Here is a 318-nt window from a genome sequence, read left to right as displayed (position 1 = left end):
AAGTGGCTGATCCAGAGAGTAACCTTCCCCTTCTCCTCCTTAATATTGGGTATAACAAACATTATAACCGATAAACTGAAAATTGTGAACGGTTTAGGCAACAATGTAAATACGGTTGCGCTAAACTGGCCAACAAAATGTTACTGAAACCTCCAGCTAATGTTGCTATCCTCCAAATTCTAAAATGCCTGGAAAATGCCTCTGGAACGTTAAAAATCCCCACAGAGAGAGGTGCTCCCACCTCTCCCCCGCCCACTGGCTCGCTGCGTCGCGCTTTCGTCGTGTGTGGTGGTGGGGGTAGCTGAGCACTTGTCCCCT

The sequence above is a fragment of the Penaeus monodon genome, chromosome 33 (genome assembly GCF_015228065.2).
Source record: "Penaeus monodon isolate SGIC_2016 chromosome 33, NSTDA_Pmon_1, whole genome shotgun sequence".
In the NCBI taxonomy this organism is placed as follows: domain Eukaryota; kingdom Metazoa; phylum Arthropoda; class Malacostraca; order Decapoda; family Penaeidae; genus Penaeus; species Penaeus monodon.
Note: the sequence above shows the minus strand (reverse complement) of the source record.